Raw genomic sequence first — 18876 nt, 5'->3', positions numbered from 1 at the left:
GGTTGGCCTTCTCTCCTTTGTATTGCTTTCCGGCAGCCTCTCGATCTGTCTGGGAGCAATTTCTCTTAGCTTTGCCTCGTCTCCTTACTCTTTCTATCCTCTATGTATATGTATATGTATGTGTGTGAATCCCTCTATCTCTAGTGGCATTCGGTATTTATAGATTTCAAGGTGAAACAACTTTTCTTACTAATGATTGCAATGATGGGCGACATTAATTTCCCTACTCTGTTGCACCGTTTAAAAGTCATCGAAAGTTGAATGTACTTGCTACAGTTGGCTTTTAACAGCTTGTCAACTGAATTCGAAATCGACCGTTATTAGCTTTACGTCCCATCATGATGTATTATGCTGTCGCATTGATGCAAGGTCTTTATACGATCACATTTTGAGAAACTTCTCACGATCGTATGACTTGTGATCACAATTTTAAACGCGCAGTCGTATTGTGCCCTTGGATCGCAATTTCATATGTGCCATCGCATTATACCTGCACAAAATAGGTAAAGTAACTGCTTTTATGCGATGAGCATTAGCGATCACAATTCCTTTCAGTTTGACGCTTTCAGACATGATATTGCCTATTTTATCATCGTTTTCTCTCATTGTTTTACTAATTTGAGCTGTAATAACTTGTATTTCTACCAGTTATCAGATGTCCTCATATTCCAATTAGGGACGCTACTCAAAATGTTTGGGTGGCGTATGAGCATTGGACATGGGCAAACGAGAAGGCCCGAGCCTATATTTTGGCCAGTCTTAGTAACGTGTTGGCTAAGAAACATAAGTCCATGGTCTCAACTCATAAGATCATGGAGTCTCTGCGGGGAATGTTCGGACAGCCGTCTGAACAGCTCATGCATGAGGCTCTGAAACACATCTTCATCTCCAAAATGGAGGAAGGCACCTCTGTTTATGAACATGTGCTGAATATGATGGTCCACTTTAACGTGGCGGTGATGAATGTGTCTAAAATCGATGAGGTCAGTTAGGTTAGCATTATCCTACATTCATTACCGGAGAGCTTCCTCCACTTTGTTAGCAATACGATTCTTGACAAAGTGAATTACTCCTTTACCACTCTCCTCAACGAGTTGTAGACTTACCAATCCTTGCTGAAAAGTATGGAGAAAAATGGAGGTGAGGCAAATTTTGTCTCCTCCTCTAAAAAGTTCTATCGAGGTTCGATCTTAGGAATAAAGTCTGCACCATCCACTTCTAACTCTGAAAAGGGGAAGATGAAGAAGGGTGTTAAAGAGAAAGGGAATGCCTTGCTAAGCCGCCACCTGTCGCCCAGAAGAAGCATCCAATACCGGTTGAAAAAGGAAAATGTTTCCACTATAACTTGGACAGACATGGACAGACACTGGAAGAGGAATTGTCCTTGTTATCTGAAGGAAAAGAAGGCTGCCAAGGCTAAGGCCAAGGCAGCCAAAAGGGATTAGATCTTGGCGAAAGTTGGAGGCTGGTGAGATGATGTTGCGAGTAGGCACCGGGCACGTCATCTCACCTGTGGCAGTGGAAGACATCCAGTTTACTTTACAGAATAGGTTTCTTATATTAAAAAATTTCTTTGTAGTTTCTGAACTAAAAAGGAACCTTATTTCTATAAAGTGTCTATTACAATACAATTACACTATTTCTCTTAGATTGAATAAAGCGTTTATTCGTAAGGATGGTGTTGAAATTTGTACAGCTAAACTCAAAAATAACTTGTATGTGCTAATACCTTTAGCCTTAAGTTCCCTCCATAACATAGAGATGTTTACATCTATATTAACTCAATCTAAACGCCAATGAGTTTCTCCAAAAGAAAATGCCCGAATTTGGTACCTTTGATTAGGGCACATCAATCTAAGTAGGATTGAGAGATTGGTGAAGAATGGCTTTCTAAGCGAGTTAGAGGAAAATTCTTTACCAGTGTGCGAATCTTGCCTTGTTTTGGGGTTTCACAGTGGAGACTACAGTATACATTCTCAACTATGTTCCTTCTAAGAGTGTTGCAAGAACACCTCTGGAGTTGTGGAACGGGCGTAAAGCTAGTTTATGTCACTTCCGCATATGGGGTTGCCCATCACATGTGTAATTGAAAAATGATATTATTCAAGAATACACATTGAATGCTAAGATTACGCATTGAGTTTCTGGTAGTAGATCCATAATCAAAAAAGTGTTTGTGATTGTTTGAGGCAAATCCTAAAAAGTTGGAATCACGATCGAGGTTGTGCCTCTTTGTAGACTATCCCAAAGGTACACAAGGAGGTTACTTTTATGATCCGTCCGAAAATAAGCTGTTTGTTTCCACGAACGCTACTTTTCTGGAGGAGAATCATATCAAGGAGCACAGTCCACATAGTAAAGTCATGTTAAGTGAGCTTTCCAAAAAAAAAACTACTAAAACTTCAATGAGAGTTGTTGAAAAACCTGCTTCATCAACCAAAATTGTTGATGATAGTTCATCTGGTAAGTCGGTTCCACCTCAAGAGTTGAGGAAACCTCGACGCATTGGGAGGGTTACGAACCCACCTGATCGCTATCTAGGTTTCACAAAAATCCTAGCTATGGTGACAAATGGTGACGTTGAGGATCCGTAGTCCTATAAAAAATCAATGGAGGATGTTGACCGGGATGAATGGACCAATGCCATGAATCTCGAGATAGAGTCAATGTACTTCAACTCAGTATGGGATCTTGTAGATCAGCTTGATGGGGTAAGACCTATAGGTTGTAAATGGATCTACAAGCGCAAACGGGGTGCTGATGGGAAGGTTAATACCTTCAAGGCTCGACTTATGGCAAAGGGTTATACCCAGGTAGAGGGAATCGACTATAAGGAGACTTTCTCAGTTGTTGCCATGTTAAAGTCGATCCGCATGATAGTGCATCGAGGAGACATGATCGTCACGAAGATCGCCTAAGAGAAAAACGTTGTTGATCTATTTACGAAGGCTCTCACAGCTATAGTGTTTGAAGGTCACCTTCAGAGCATGGTTCTACGGGACCGCCCGCGGTTGGACTAAGGCAAGTAGGAGATTTTTTTGCACTGGGTTTTTATGCCCTAGTTTATTGTTTTATACCTGTTTATTGAAGGAACTCTTATTTAAGAGTACCTACGAGCGAAACCGGATCTTTCCAATTCATTGTGACAGAATTACTGCATATACATTCAAAACATACTAATATGCATTCATAATGCTAAAGAGATCAAGAGATCATACAAGATGAAGATTTCTTCATCACAATGAGCCTAAAACTCAACCGTCTACCTCGAACAATCACCACTTAGACAGAAGGAAATGGAGAAAACACCACCACTCAAAGCCCTCAATATTCTTGGAGTGAGAATCCAAAGTGTGCGCTTTGTTCGGATTTGGTAAAGAGAAGGAGGAAGAGAGACCGTACACAACGATCAAGCAAGTGGGAAATGAGGTCGTCTATCACATAGACAAGATGCTTGATCGTTTAGGTGAGATATACGGTCGTGTAGGAAAAAGTAAGCGATCGTCTAAATGATCGTGTAGGAAAAAGTAAGCAATCGTCTAAACGATTGTGTAGGAAAAAGTAAGCGATCGTGTAGGAAAAGGGTGAGCGATCGTCCAAACGATCACGTAGGAAAAAACTAAGCGATCGTCTATATGATCGTTTAGTAAATATCGAGAGCTAAACGATTGCTAAGGAAAAGGTAAACGATCGTTTAGTTAATAGCACGCAATGGTGTAATTGGTAAGCGATCGCTTAGCAATATCGTATATGTAAGCGATCGTGCAGTCACTATCGTACGGGCACTGATTTTGTAAACAGTGACACTATTTTTTTCACAATGTCCGCGCCTTCCGAGATCAACACACCGTCAACTATTTATAATGCACTCATCTGTTACTTAAAACAGAAGAGATGCCTTCCCATTTCCTTTATTACCGTCCAATGAATGTGATCTTATCATATTCATAACATATAAATTAATATCATATATTAATTATAATATTTTTCTCTATTATATATAAATCATATTTATATCCATTTTCCTCAAAATTAATGTATCTTATACATAAAGTTAATTATATCATATTTAATTAACTTGTTCAATTATAGCATATATAATCGAACTCCCTCTTATCAATTTGAACATTTCAAATTGACCCAAAAACTGACTCTCAACTTTTATCTAAGCTACCAAGGGGACCTTATGAACCTATGGCTCGAAACTCTAACAGTACGTGAATAGTTGACTAAACTCTTTAATCACGATATCCACCATCCGTTAACTACCAGCCATTCCACTAAAGACAGGCAGTTGAACTCTTCTTGCCATAGATATATTTCTATGTTCATTGGATATAACCAATCATCAGTATGATGACCCTTCACACATGTTTGTAATTACAGTAGGCCAATTTACCGTTTTGCACCTGTAATTACATCTTCCTCCTTAAGTACCACTAATCCTTGTAATGAACAATACAACATAGTCCTACTATGTGCAAACACCTCTCGGGCCATGAGAAGGTGCGTGGTGCCACATCGTTCAAGCCCCGAGATCAGTCCTTAAGAGAGTAATCTATCTACTTACCCCTACTTTGGGGAAGGAGTGAACTTCATCTTGTGAAGTTGAGTTTCTAGCTCCCAAATCAGTCAAATCCACAAAATGGTAGGTTTGAGTCGGCGTTCTGGCCACTCGTACCCATGCAAATCAAAGAACCGCCCTCAATGGCAGGAGTTCCCAACTCACTCAGGATTGAGGTCAGTTACCTGCGGTCATCCTAGTGAAGTGAAGTCTCAGTCACAAATGGAGTTATATGACAAGAAATTAACACTTCGAGGTCAAGTTGTACAAACTCTTTGTATAGGACGCCCCCGCTCGCATGTCCACTACACGAATGATCAGGATCAGACCATCTATGACAAATCACAAAATTTGTAACAATTCCACAAAGCGGGTCGCGTCCATAGTGTTACCAAGATAAAGTTTTCCTCCTATATCCATATACTACAGACTATTTTAGTTGTCACTTAAGATATGATCCACTTATATGTCACTACATATATGCTTAAGTTACATAAAGACAACGAGGGATATTAACTTTATTGGTTTGTGGTAAAATAAAAAACATCTAAATGTGCAAAGTCAAGTAGTGAAGTAAATATCATTTATATTATACATCACAAGTGTTCATGCAAAGTTGTTTACAAACTACAGGACACAAGATTTTAGGGTATAAACCCCAACAATCTCCCACTTGTCCTAAAGCGAAGTGGGGAGTACAAGTAAATAGGTACAAAAATATAAATTAGGGCATAAAAACCCAGTGCAACAAAATCTCCCAGTTGCCCTAGTCCAGCCGCGGGCGGTCTCGTAGACCCATGCTCTGAAGGTGACCCTTAAACACTATAGCCATGAGAGCCTTTGTAAATGGATCAACAACGTTTTACTCCAAGGCGATCTTCGTGATGATCACATCTCCTTAATGCACTATCATGCGGATCGACTTTAACATGGAAACAGGTGAGAAAGTCTCCACATAGTCGACTCCCTCCACCTGGGTATAACCCTTTAAGGTCTCCTTGATGCACTGTCATGAAGAAAGTCTCCTCTTCGTGATGATCACGTCTCCTTGATGCACTATCATGCGGATCGACCTTCGAGCCTTGAAGGTTTGCACCTTCCCATCAACACCCCGTTTGTGCTTGTAGATCCATTTACAACCTATAGGTCTTATCCCATCAGGCTGATCTACAAGATCCCATACTGAGTTGAAGTACATCGACTCCATCTCGAGATTCATGGCACTGACCCATTCCATTCCGGTCAACATCCTCAATTTCCTTTTTATAGGACAATTGATCCTCAACGTTGCCATCTATCACCATAGCTAGGATTTTCATGAAACCCAGATAGTGATTAGGCAGGTTCGTAACCCTCCCACTGTGTCGAGGTTCCCCAACTCTTGAGGTGGAACCGACCTACCAGATGAACTATCATCAACAATTTTGGGCGATGAAGCAAGTCAACAAATCTTGTTGAAGTTTCAGTAGTTTCTTTGGAAAGCTCACTTAACATGACTTTACTACGTGGATTGTGGTCCCTGATATGATCCTCCTCTAGGAAAGTAGCATTCGTGGAAACAAATACCTTGTTTTCAGACGAATCATAAAAGTAACCTCCTCTTGTACCTTTAAGGTAGCCTACAAAGAGGCACAACCTCGATCATGATTCCAACTTCTTGGGATTTGCCTCAAGCACATGTGTTGGGAAACCCCATATGCGGAAATGATGTAAACTAGCTTTACGCCCGTTCCACAACTCCAGAGGTGTTCTTGAAACACTTTTAGAAGGAACACAGTTGAGAATGTATACCGCAGTCTCCACTGCAAAACCCCAAAACGAGTCGGTAAGGAAGCGTAACTCATCAACGAACGAACCATGTCTAACAAGGTTCTGTTTCTCCTCTCTGCTACATCATTTTGCTGAGGTGTACCCAGTGTCGAGAGTTGGGAAATGTTCCATGTTCTAATAAATAGTCCTGGAACTCAGAATCCAAAAAACTCTCCACCTTGATCTGATCGAAGTGTTTTTATTCGTCCATCCAAAGCATTCTCAACTTCGACCTTAAATAATTTGAACTTTTCAAAAGATTCAGACTTTTGTTGCATCAGATAGACATACCTATATTTCGAGTAATCATCAGTAAAACTGATAAAGTACTCATAGCCTCCTCGAGCTCGCACATTCATAAGACCACAAAGGTCAGAACGTACTAATTAAAAGGCTCTTTGGCTCGATAACCTTTTCCAGTAAAAGGTCGTTTAGTCATTTTACCTTCAAGGAAAGATTCGCTCACTGGTAAAGAATTTTCCTCTAACTCGCTTAGAAGGCCATTCTTCACCAATCTCTCAATCCTATTAAGATTGATGTGCCCTAATCGGAGGTGCCAAAATCGGGCATTTTCTTTTGGAGAAACTCATTGGTGTTTAGATTGAGTTACGACAAATTTAAACATCTCTATGTTATAGAGGGAACTTAAGGCTAAAGGTCTTAGCACATACAAGTTATTTTCCAGTTTAGCTGTACAAATTTCAACACCATCCTTACGAATAAACGCTTTAATCAATCTAAAAGAAATAGTGTAATTGTATTGTAACAGACACTTTACAGAAATAAGGTTCCTTTTTAGTTCAGGAACTACAAAGACATCTTTTAATATAAGAAACCTATTCTGTAAAGTAAACTGGACGTCTCCTACTACCATAGCTGAGACGACATGTCCGGTGCCTACTCGCAACGTCATCTCACCAGCCTCCAACTGTCGCCAGGATCTAATTCCTTTTGTCTGCCTTGGCCTTAGCCTTGGCAACCTTATTTTCTTTCAGATAACGAAGACAATTCCTCTTCCAATGTCCGTCCAGGTTACAGTGGAAAAATTTTCCTTTTTCAATCGGTGGTGGAGGCTTCTTCTAGGTGACAGGTGGTGTGTTAGCAGGCACATTCCCTTTCCCTTTACCACTCTTCTTCTTCTTCCCTTTTTCAGAGTTAGAAGTTGAAGGTGCAGACTTTGTTCCTGAGGTCGAACCTCGATAGAACTTTTTAGAGAACGAGACAACATTTGCCTCACCTTCCTTTTTCTTCTTACTTTTCAGCAAGGATTGGTAAGTCTACAACTCGTTGAGGAGAGTGGTAAGGGAGTTGTTTATTTTGTTAAGAATCGTATTACTAACAAAATGGAGGAAGCTCTCCGGCAATGAATGAAAGATAATGCTAACCTGACTTCCCTCATCGATTTTAGATACGTTCATCTCCGCCACGTTAAAGTGGACCATCATATTCAGCACGTGTTCAAAAATAGAGGTGCCTTCCTCTATTTTGGAGCTGAAAATGTGTTTCAGAGCCTTATGTTTGAGCTGTCCAGACGGTTTTCCAAACATTCCGCACAAGGACTCCATGATCTTACGAGCTAAGAGCATGGACTAAGTAAAAAAGCGGATTAGGATAAGAGACTAAGTAACCTTATCCTCTTATAGGAGATCAAATAAAGAAACACGCAAAACAACCATCCTATAGGGGGACACACCTAGGGTGCCACGAGGCGATGCACAGAAACTTTATTCAATGAACACTCTCTCCATCCACCTTGATATTGACCTACCCAAACACCATCCGTTAGGAGGAAACGCCAAAGGTACCTCGAGGCTGAGGGTAGATCTCACGGTGTGGACTATGAGGGAGAAACGCGAGAAGTGAAAATGAAGCATCAAATGCCCCAAGAACCTCCCACTGAATGTTCTACCTAGGGGTTTATTAACCTAGACAATCCGGCTACTGATTATGATCTAAGTCATTTGTTAAGTTTGCTCAAAAACAACTTTTGTCTTTGAAATTAAAAAAATAAATCCAAGTAGTCACATTAAACTCTTTAATGGACTGGCCTTAATTTGCATGCAAGCATCAAATCTATCTAAATACCTTTCTAGGTAAGTTCCCAAATCTATGATGGAATATAAGACATACGCAACAGAATTGGGACCTAATTACACTCTAATTGCTTCTAAATTAAAGGAAAATAGCATGCAATTGACGGAAAAACAGTGAATTAAAAGTGTAGAGATGCTACCTTTGAAGCTCCCGAAAGCCGCTTCTCCTCCTTGAATCTCAACGCGAACTCTTTTGGACCACCACTAGAGTTGACCTACTATCCTCTAGACTCAGAACCGAGTTATGGGACCCGGTGGATGAAGACAACCGAGAGAGAGAAAAGAGATGAAAATAAGGAATGGAATTTTGAGTAGGTTTGGGTGTTTCCTTTGTTTTTCACAAAGTTGTAATTTTCCAGCTCAAATATCAAAAAAATAATTTTCAAAATGGCAAAAGTGTTTTAACTAAATTGAAAAGCCTAATTTATAGAAAAAAGGCATGCAACAATTGCATGAAAAAAACTTCACAAAAACCCAACACCTAGAATCCACTCACTTAGTGGGCTTAATGTCTCCACTATAAGCCAACACCTAGCCCACTATTTTGTTAGTGGAATTATCCAACAAAAGTTTGAATTTTCCCACTAACTATAGTCAAAGGGCAAAATAGTCATTTGGTCAAAGTCAAACTTTGACCAAAAAGTCAACATTTTGACTTTTTATGATTTTATCCGTGTTGACTAATTTTGACCTCCTGAACATGAATCCGCATTCATTTTTTCGAAATTCAAATCACATTTGAATATAAGTTCGGTCAAAGTTTTACTTTTCAAAGTCAAAAAACAACTCTTTGACTTTTTACAACTTTGACCATTTCCATTATTTCTGAGCTTTCGAATATGAACATATTCATATTCTTGATATTTAAATCATATTTAAATATCAAAGCTGTATTTCTAAGCTGAAAAAGCCGACCACTATATCACATATACTTGTCGGTTTCTCTCTCTCTACCTAATTCGAACAATTCGAATTATTCTATCATATTGTTCTAAGTTTATTCCATATGAGCTAGTAGGGGAACCTAATGGACCTATAGATAATGGGCTCCAACGGTCCGAGATTAGCTAGCTAAACTCTTTAGACGAAGCTAATCAACATTCGTTAACTAACGGGTCATTCCACTAAAGTCCTGTAGTTGCACTCCCCTCACTATAGATATATTTGTGTCCATTTGATATAACCATGATTAGTAAGTTAATTCTTCACAGGTTGTTCGTAATCTCGGCTGGGTCATAAAAACCGTTTTACCTCCAGGACCACATGTTGTTCTTTAAGTTCCACTGATCCTCTAATGAACAATTGGTTTAAGGTCCAACCTATAAACCGAATCCCTCTCGGGCCAAGGAGAGGGTGGGGCCCCTTGTTCAAGACCTGAATTCAGTATTAAAGGGAACAACCTATCTACTGTCCTTATAACGGGTAGGAGTGAATTTTGTCTTGCACCCTATGTTCCCAGCTATCCACCTGATCTTACCCCTGAAATGGGAGGTTTATTGGGCCAATGATATTGAGCTGCCCTCACCTATGCAGATCTAAGGATAATTCTGAGTGAACAGGAGTTCATAGTTAGCTCAGGATTAAGATTAAGTTACCTAGGTCATCAATTAACGAAATAGTCAGTTTTATACATAAAACAATATTTAGAATGTAAAAAGCGACTATTTCATGGTTCAATCTTATGTAAACTCTTTACATAGGATGCCCCCACTCACATATCTCTATATGAACGATTCAGGATCACACCATTTGTACTAACTACAAAGTGGGCCGCATCCATAATGTCCCCAGAATAAGGCGCCCAACCTTATTCATGTACTATAGACCATTTTGGCTATATATTTGTACTTGATCCACCTTTATGTCACTACATAAAATTCAAACTACATTAAATAGCCTCAGGACCTTAATTTATAGGATTCAAGATTACATTTTCAATAACAAATTTATCGAAAAACAAAACAGAATATATTTATTAATTTACAAACTACGAGTTTTAGGACATAAAATCCAACAAACTCCCACTTAGACTAAAACTCCTAGTGGAGTATCAAAATGTTGAATTTAAATGAGAAATATATGAGTACAATAAACATATGAATACAATAAACTAGGGCATATACCCAAAAATTCTCCCACTTGTCCTAGTTTATAAACTTCGTAGATCTAGACTCCTTCAAACACTTTATTCGTGAGGGCCTTTTTAAAAGGATCAGCAATGTTTTGCTCAGAAGATATCTGGGTCACTACAACGTCTCCACGATGTACAATCTCCCAAATCAGATGGTAGTTGCGCTCAATATGCTTGTCGTGCTTGTGGCTTCTTGGTTCTCTTGAGTTTGCAACTGCACCACTATTATCACAATATAGGGTGATAGGCAGATGCATATTTAGAACCACTTCCAAATCTGTCAAGAATTTCCTCAACCATACTGCTTCCTTTGCTGCTTCACAAGCAGCTACGTATTCGGCTTCCATTGTGCAGTCCGCAATACAGTTTTGCTTTACACTTCTCCACATTACTGCTTCTCCATTAAGATTGAACACTGAACCAGATGTAGACTTTCTAGCATCTTTATCAGTTTGAAAATCAGAGTCAGTGTATCCAGTAAGGATCAAATCCTTAGTACCATACACGAGCATGTAGTTCCTCGTTCTCCTAAGATACTTGAGGATATTTTTAATGGCAGTTCAATGATCAATCCAGGATTGGACTGATACCTACTGACTATCCCTACTGCATAGCATATGTTAGGTCTAGTACATAACATTGCATACATTAGGCTCCCTACTGCGGAAGCATAGGGAATGTGTCTCATATCCTCAACCTCTTGAGGTATCTTAGGACATTGATCCTTTGACAAATGAATTCCATATCTATAAGGTAACAGACCTCTTTTGGAATTCTGCATCTTATACTTAGACAACATTTTGTCTATATAAGTTGCTTGAGACATGGCTCGTGTTCTATTCTTGCGGTTTCGAATAATCTTAATCCCAAGAACATACTGTGCATTTCCTAAATCTTTCATTTGAAACTGCGTTGCTAGCCATTTCTTGATGTCAATTAGGTAACCTACTTAATTCCCAATGAGTAGAATATCATCAACATATAAAACTAAGAATGCTATAGTAGAATTGACGATCTTCTTGTAAACATAAGGCTTGTCAACATTCTATTCAAAGCCATAAGATTTGATCGCAGTATCAAATCTTATATTCCAAGATCTAAAAGCTTGTTTCAACCCATAAATGGATTTTTGAAGCTTACGAACCTTTTGTTCTTGACCTTATGCAATAAACCCCTCTGGTTGAGCCATATAGATACTCTCCTCAAGATCGCCGTTTAGAAAGGCTGTCTTGACATCCATCTGCCAAATTTCATAGTCATAAAAGGTGGCAATGGATAAGAGTATTCTAATCGACTTAAGCATGGCAACGGGAGAGAAAGTTTCTCCATAGTCCACTCCCTCTCTCTGGGTATAACCCTTTGCCACAAGTTAAGCCTTAAAAGTTTGTACTTTACCAGCTTGGTCTCATTTTCTCTTGTAGATCCACTTGCAACCAATTGGTGTTACATCATTTGGTTGATCTACAAGTTTCTAGACAGAATTGAAGTATATAGACTCCATTTCGAGGTCCATGGCTTTGACCCACTAATCATAGTCCACATCTTTTATCACCTGTTTATAGGTCGATGGATCCTCTATGTCGTCATCAGATATGACGACTTGTGTTTCTGTAAAACCCAAGTAACGATTAGGCTGATGAACAACCCTCCCACTACGTTGAGGCATTCTCAACTCGTGAGAAGAATGTGACTGACCAGATGTACTAGTTTTATCTACTACTTTAGTAGATGAACTAGCTCTATCTGTAGCGTCTGTGGAAATTTCATTCAATACTAGTCTACTGCGAGGTTGATGACTTCTTATGTGGTCTTCCTCTAAGAATGTGGCATTTTTCGATACAAATACCTTATTCTCTTGAGGATCATAAAATAGACCACCTTTTGTTTCTTTTGGATAACCTACAAATAGGCATAGTTTTGAACGACGTTCCAATTTTTTAGGATTTTGCACGTACACGTGTGCCGAGCATCCCCAAATCCTAAAGTGATGTAAACTGCTTTTACGTCGTTTTCATAGCTCATAAGGTGTTTCTGAAACACTTTTAGAGGGAACGTTATTCAAAATATAAACAGCAGTCTCTAATGCATGTCCCCAAAAGGAATTAGGTAACTCAGCAAAGCTCATCATTGAGCGAACCATGTCTAACAAGGTTCTGTTTCTTCTTTTAGATACACCATTCTGCTGAGGCATATTAAGTGCAGAGAGTTGTGACTTGATTCTGTGTTCTATCATATAGTTCTGGAATCTTAAGTCCACGTACTCCCCACCTCGATCTGATCGTAGTGTCTTTATTATTTTACCTAACTAGTTCTCAACCTCAGCCTTATATTCTTTGAACTTTTCAAAAGAATCAGACTTGTGATGCATTAGGTAAATATGACCATACCTTGAATAATCATCAATAAAACTGATGAAATATTCATACACACCTCGAGCTTTGACATTCATCGGTCCACAAAGGTCCGAATGTACGAGCTCTAATTGTATTGTGGCTCTGAGACCTTTTCCAGTAAAAGATCTCTTAGTCATTTTTCCCTCAAGACAAGACTCACATGGAGGTAAAGAATTGTCTTCTAACTGATTTAGTAGTCCATTCTTAAACAATCTCTCAATCCTATTGAGATTTATGTGACCAAGTCTTAAGTGCCATAGATAGGCATTAGAAGAAAATTTTTGTCTTTTATTCTGAGTTTCGACTGTTCTAAACATCTCAGTATTTAAGACAAATTTTGCTTTAGTTGGTCTTAACTTATATAAGTTGTTCTCAAGTATAGCAGAACAAATTTGAATACCTTTTCTGAAAAATGAACGCTTCATTAACTTCAAAAGATATTTTATACATTTGTTCCATAATATAAGCGATAAATATTAAATTCCTCTTCATAAGAGGTGCATACAAAACATCTTTAAGTATGATATATCTATCGTTGAAAAACAACTTCAAGTCTCCCACTGCTTCAGCCGAGACAACCTCTCCTATTCCAACCTTGAGGGCGATCTCGCCTTCTTCTATCTTTTTCCAGGAACTAGTTTCCTGAAAAGAAAAGAAAATATGTGTAGTGGCTCCTGAATCTAATATCCAGGTTGAGGTATCATCCTCCATTAAACATGTCTCAGCAACTAGTAAATCATATTTACCTTGTGCTTCTTTTGAGGCAAGGGCCTGAGGACATTCCTCAGTTAAGACAAATCTCAAGTCATCTATTACTATTGTTGAATTCATATTGTTTTTCCATGTTGAGTAATTATCGCTGTTTAGTTTTTCAGAAGCTAAGAATTGGTCTAAAGAGATAGTCATGCTGAAAAGAAAAAAATATCCTTTTTAGTAAAAACATTAATCTGTTAAATCCAATCAAGTTTAGCAAAAAAATCTAATAATGTACCCTTCATTATTATATTTTGCAACGATATTTCAATGGTTTAGAATAACCTCCACTGAGGGGTGATCGACTATTCCTCCGTTGAACCAAGACTATCTTGACTAGATACTATCACCAGAATAACTCTTATTCCTATAGTAACTCAGTTATCACTACTTTGGTCAAGAATTTACTAACACTTAGTAATTCTCGTAAGTGTGACCTTCCATTTTCAGACCTCAAAGATTGGAATCATTATGCTCCTGAAGTTGGAAAGACAAGAATGAAAACAAACCTGAGAGACCCTATCTATTTCTAGAGTTCGTGGAGTTCCGAATCCTATAATACATCCTTCCGATTGGTAAGGTCGCTCTAGGGCAGACATGCAGGCGTATTATAGGAATCTCACGGTGCGACCTAATGGAAGAGACCGTAGGATGTGTTGACACACTTCTTTCTCCCACTTACTATGAACAACTTCCCTTATTCACCTTGGTATTGACTCATGAAAACACTCTTCGAATGGAGTCTGCTCCTAGGGTGGCCCAAAGTCAAGCATGAATCTCACGGTATGAACTCTTAGGGACGCTAGAGCTAAAAGTACATTACTTCTCTCTAGTTGAAGTGTTCTAGATGGTCAGGGTATAAAATACTTAGCGATATATTTCGGCTAACTAAAACATATCCTAAGTCTAGGTGATTTATCCGAGTATATCTTTTATACTGGATTTTTAACCTACTATGTCTAGGTGATAAACAATTTTTTTTACCTCACACCACTCACGCATGCTCATAAAACTGGTTTAACCTAACTTAGACGTCGGCTCGATCTCCAGGTAGTAGGTGTTCCGTGAACCGTCAACTTAAAAACCTTTAACCTTAGTCATCTTATCTGACTTTTTGCCAAGATCTTGCCGAGTGAGTTTTTTTGTAACTTCGGTTTTACAAGATATCGACCTATTTTCTATGAAAATTGGGATTGCTCGATGGTTAACCCTAAATGAGCATGCATCTTATATTTGTTATAGATTTTAGAAGTCTAGGTTATTTTATTACAATTATAAAATAAATTATAACAATTATAACCCTAGAGCATTCATCTATAACATGCTTCCTTCAATCAAACATGCTTTAATAAAATATTTATATTAAAACTAAGCATACATAGTATATATTTTATAACACTTATAAGATATAACAAATGCATGTCACATGCTTTTTCTATGGTGGGATTTTAAAACTATATAGCATACTATATGCACACATAATCAAAGAACATTAGACATCACATGCATAATAGGTAAACAACACTAAAGTGGACCGATTTTGGCATTAAATACAAATAAATAACTAATTTATTACAAAATTCAGCAACCAGCTTCCCTGAACTGGCTTCAAACACTTTGAACCATCAGGAACCACTCTGAAATCACTCGAACCGACCTGAAAACACCAAAAACAAAGCTGAACCGGTCAAACCGGTTCAACCAGGTCAAACAAACCGGTCCAGACCGTCTGGACCGGCTGGTCAACGCGTGCTGGGGCAGTCAACGGAAGTGCAGGTCGGGTCGACGGAGGCGGAGTGGGCGCACGGGCGCGTGGGTCGCGAGCAGGCGGGAGGCGTGCAGGCAGCTTTTAACCGGGTCACGCGAATCGGAGCGAGGCAAGCGCCCAGGTCGGATTCGGTCAGACAGGCGTACGTGCAAGAGAATCCGGTGGCGAATCGGGTCGGGTCTGGGAGCTGAAATCTCGGGTCTGTGGTCAAAAACGAGTCTGTAAGCTTTTTTTCTCCATTTTTGCTGCTGTTCTCTCTCCTAGAATCAAGCAATTACAGCCTAAATTCAACTCTAATGACTCCAACAAATTTACAGACTCTTTTTCACACATTAATGCTCATAAACAAATGAGCAATTACAAATTTCCATAAGAAATTTAAAAAGAAAAAATGCCAAAATCATAATAAATCCACTTTAGTCCCTATTTCATTCAACACTTGAATAGATAGGAAAAAAACACCCACCAAAAGCAATTGAGAGTAATTCTAGCATGCTCTTTTACCACATGATGGAATACGAGACATATGCAGTGGAATTGGGACCTAATTACACTCTAATTGCTTCTAAATTAAAGGAAAATAACATGCAATTGACAGAAAAACAGTGAATTAAAAGTGTAGAGATGCTACCTTTGAAGCTCCCGAAAGCCGCTTCTCCTCGTTGAATCGCAATCCGAACTCTTTTGAACCACCACTAGAGTTGACCTACTATTATTTGGATTTAGAACCAAGTTGTGGGACCCGGTGGATGAAGAGAACCGAGAGAGAGAGAAAAGAGATGAAAATAAGGAATGGAATTTTGAGTAGGTTTGGGTGTTTCCTTTGTTTTTCACAAAGTTGTAATTTTCCAGCCCAAATATCAAAAAAATAATTTTCAAAATGGAAAGTCTTTTAACTAAATTGAAAACCCAATTTATAGAAAAAAGGGCATGCAACAATTGCATGAAAAAAACTTCACAAAAACCCAACACTTAGAATTCACTCACTTAGTGGGCTTAATGTCTCCACTATAAGCCAACACCTAGCCCACTATTTTGTTAGTGGAATTATCCAACAAAAGTTTGAATTTTCCCACTAACTATAGTCAAAGGGCAAAATAGTCATTTGGTCAAAGTCAAACTTTGACCAAAAAGTCAACATTTTGACTTTTTATGATTTTATCTGTGTTGACTAATTTTGACTTCCTGAACATGAATCCGCATTCATTTTTTCGAAATTCAAATCACATTTGAATATAAGTTCGGTCAAAGTTTTACTTTTCAAAGTCAAAAAACAACTCTTTGACTTTTTACAACTTTGACCATTTTCATTATTTTCGAGCTTTCGAATATGAACATATTCATATTCTTGATATTTAAATCATATTTAAATATTAAAGCTGTATTTCTAAGCTGAAAAAGTCGACTACTATATCACATATACTTGTCGGTTTCTCTCTCTCTACCTAATTCGAACAATTCGAATTATTCTATCATATTGTTCTAAGTTTATTCCATATGAGCTAGTAGGGGAACCTAATGGGCCTATAGATCATGGGCTCTAGAACTCCGAGATTAGCTAGCTAAACTCTTTAGACGAAGTTAATCAACACTCGTTAACTAACGGGTCATTCCACTAAAGTCCTGTAGTTGCACTCCCCTCACTATAGATATATTTGTGTCCATTTGATATAACCATGATTAGTAAGTTAATTCTTCACAGGTTGTTCGTAATCTCGGCTGGGTCATAAAAACCGTTTTACCTCCAAGACCACATGTTGTTCCTTAAGTTCCACTGATCCTCTAATGAACAATTGGTTTAAGGTCCAACTTATAAACCGAATCCCTCTCGGGCCAAGGAGAGGGTGGGGCCCCTTGTTCAAGACTTGGATTCAGTATTAAAGGGAACAACCTATCTACTGTCCTTATAACGGGTAGGAGTGAATTCCGTCTTGCACTCTATGTTCCTAGCTATCCACCCGATCTTACCCCTGACATGGGAGGCTTATTGGGCCAATGATATTGAGCTGCCCTCACCTATGCAGATCTAAGGATAATTCTGAGTGAACAGGAGTTCATAATTAGCTCAGGATTAAGATTAAGTTACCTGGGTCATCAATTAACAAAATAGTCAGTTTTATACATAAAACGGTATTAAGAACGTAAAAAGTGACTATTTCATGGTTCAGTCTTATGTAAATTCTTTACATAGGATGTCCCCACTCACATATCTCTATATGAACGATTCGGGATCACATCGTTTGTACTAACTACAAAGTGGGCTGTATCCATAGTGTCCCTAGAATAAGGTGCCCAACCTTATTCATATATTATAGACCATTTTGGCTATATATTTGAACTTGATCCACCTTTATGTCACTACATAAAGTTCAAACTACATTAAATAGCCTCAGGACCTTAGTTTATAGGATTCAAGATTACAATTTCAATAACAAATTTATCGAAAAACAAAACAGAATATATTTATTAATTTACAAACTACGAGTTTTAGGACATAAAATCCAATAGTAGGGGTGTTCCCTTGCCGTCATCTTATATACCCCGCCTTCGACAATAGGTTTACCATCATGTGCGTGAAAAGCAAAGGTCATGAAACGGAGATAACTAGCTTCATTTATACACGATCGGATTATATTTGTTTGATACACTGTTGTATAGATAAACTGGCTACATATTAATCTTTTACTAATTATTTTAGTTCTAATTTTATTTTATAACCATTTATAAAATAAACAACTAAAACACTTATCCCACATAACGAAGTATTTATAACGCTTATAAATATAACGTTAAATAAATAAAGCATACATAAATATAACCCTTATATTATATGATGCATGAGCATGCACTTATGTAAATTAAAACATGCTTCTCTAAATTATAACAATTATAATAAAGAGATGATGCATGACCAATGCATAACCTAAGGTGGGATTTACTATATGTGCATACTATATGACATATTAAAAAAACATACATCGCATGTAATAAATAAAGGATTAATGGATCGGGATAAGCCTTTACAAAACAACGGGAATGAAATAACCCTATCTATTATATTTTTCATCGAGCAAACCAGTTCATAGGCGAACCAGGTTTTGAATCGCCAGGAGGACTCCATCGTGTAGTAAACATCATAGGTAGACGATCGTCCAATGCGCACTAGACGATAGAAGCTAAATTAAACGACCACATAGACGACAACAAGGCTGTGAAGCCTGATCGTCTATGTGATCGCTTAACGCAGCGACAGGTTAACGATTTACCTTGAGTTACTAAGCGATCATTTAGTTAGTTACTAAGCGATGAAGCTTGCTGACCAAAACGATCATCCATGCGATCACTTAACGCGGCGACAGGTAAAC

Source organism: Benincasa hispida, chromosome 3 (assembly GCF_027475165.1).
Source record: "Benincasa hispida cultivar pf3 chromosome 3, pf3_genome.v1.1, whole genome shotgun sequence".
Lineage (NCBI taxonomy): Eukaryota > Viridiplantae > Streptophyta > Magnoliopsida > Cucurbitales > Cucurbitaceae > Benincasa > Benincasa hispida.
Note: the sequence above shows the minus strand (reverse complement) of the source record.